The sequence below is a fragment of the Eimeria mitis genome, genomic scaffold (genome assembly GCF_000499745.2).
Source record: "Eimeria mitis Houghton genomic scaffold, Emh_scaff182, whole genome shotgun sequence".
NCBI classification, from domain to species: Eukaryota; Apicomplexa; class Conoidasida; order Eucoccidiorida; family Eimeriidae; genus Eimeria; species Eimeria mitis.
Window position 1 is genome coordinate 29,207 of NW_013570140.1, and position 339 is coordinate 29,545.

Below are 339 nucleotides of genomic sequence, written 5' to 3' on the forward strand. Positions count from 1 at the left end.
AGCAGCAGCAGCAGCAGCAGCAGCAGCAGCAGCAGCAGTGGCAGTGGCCCATGAAGAATATTTGGGTTGTTAAGCCCTGCAGCAACTCAAAAGCATCCGGCATTAAACTCTTTACTTCTCCGCTGCAAATACTCAGATCAGGCAACCCTAAACCCTAAACCCTAAACCCTAAACCCTAAACCCTAAACCCTAAACCCTAAACCCTAAACCCTCCCTAAACCCTAAACCCTAAACCCTAAACCCTAAACCCTAAACCCTAAACCCTAAACCCTAAACCCTAGAAAATAAAAAATAAATAATAAATTTTATATATTAAATAAGAGATAGAAAACAATAAGG

At 41.6% G+C, this 339-nt stretch overlaps 1 protein-coding gene across 1 annotated transcript in view; it reads left to right on the top strand.

Moving 5' to 3' along the window:
- Window positions 1-339, top strand: part of EMH_0002210 (uncharacterized protein) — a gene marked incomplete at both ends in the record, with an annotated part of 1,519 nt that overhangs the window by 904 nt on the left and 276 nt on the right. The window lies entirely within an intron of this gene.